An 814-nucleotide genomic window follows, 5' to 3' on the forward strand; every position below is an offset into this window, starting at 1 on the left:
ACACAAACTAACAGTAGATGTTTTAAGGAATTCACAGAAATGACAATGTCAATGATAGATAATGTAACGCATATACATTATACAGAACAAAATAAAGAGTAACAGTAATGTAGTCGTCTTTGGCCGGGTATTGCAAGTTATAGTACGTACATGTATCGGTTCAATATAATCTTTAACGGGTAAGTTGACAGCAACAAGCAAGATGCATAGGTTCTATTACTTTTGTAGCTCACTTGCGTCTAGATTTAGGACGAACCCATGTTACTTTTTCGCCGCAGTTTTTCATGTAGTGGTTACTTCGACAGCCTTTCCGCTGACGCAAACATACTAGTTTGGGGTTCCACAGTTCTTACAACGTTAGCGCTTGAAGTGGTGTTTTCCAAGTTTGTTGGTCTTTGTTGGCTTGTTGTCTGTCATTTCCCTCCATTTTTATGTTTGGCGGCCCGTCTTCGATGGGTTGGGTTTGGTTCACAAATCTCGGCTTCGCTAAGATCCGTTCCTTCCCGTACGTAGTGGTCGCTCCATTAGCGCTAGTGCAGCCACATTTGAATGTGTAAAACTTAATGTCTACAGTCCCGTTTTGATTCGTTCATCAAAGTAGATTTTACTAAGGTATGACTTTACTAACTGATTGTGGAAGTACTAGTACTTAGTACTGATGTAAACAAGAAACAATATACGCGCTCTGGTTGACTTCATGGCATTTACATGAAACAAGGTGCTAATCGCCACTAGTCGGTGACGCGTCAGCAGCCCCATGATTGGTCCCCGCTAGAAATCTACTGGATGTCATATAGTGTACACGGGGGGGGGG

This window comes from Branchiostoma belcheri, unplaced genomic scaffold (genome assembly GCF_001625305.1).
Source record: "Branchiostoma belcheri isolate BF01 breed outbred unplaced genomic scaffold, Haploidv18h27 scaffold119, whole genome shotgun sequence".
NCBI lineage: Eukaryota > Metazoa > Chordata > Leptocardii > Amphioxiformes > Branchiostomatidae > Branchiostoma > Branchiostoma belcheri.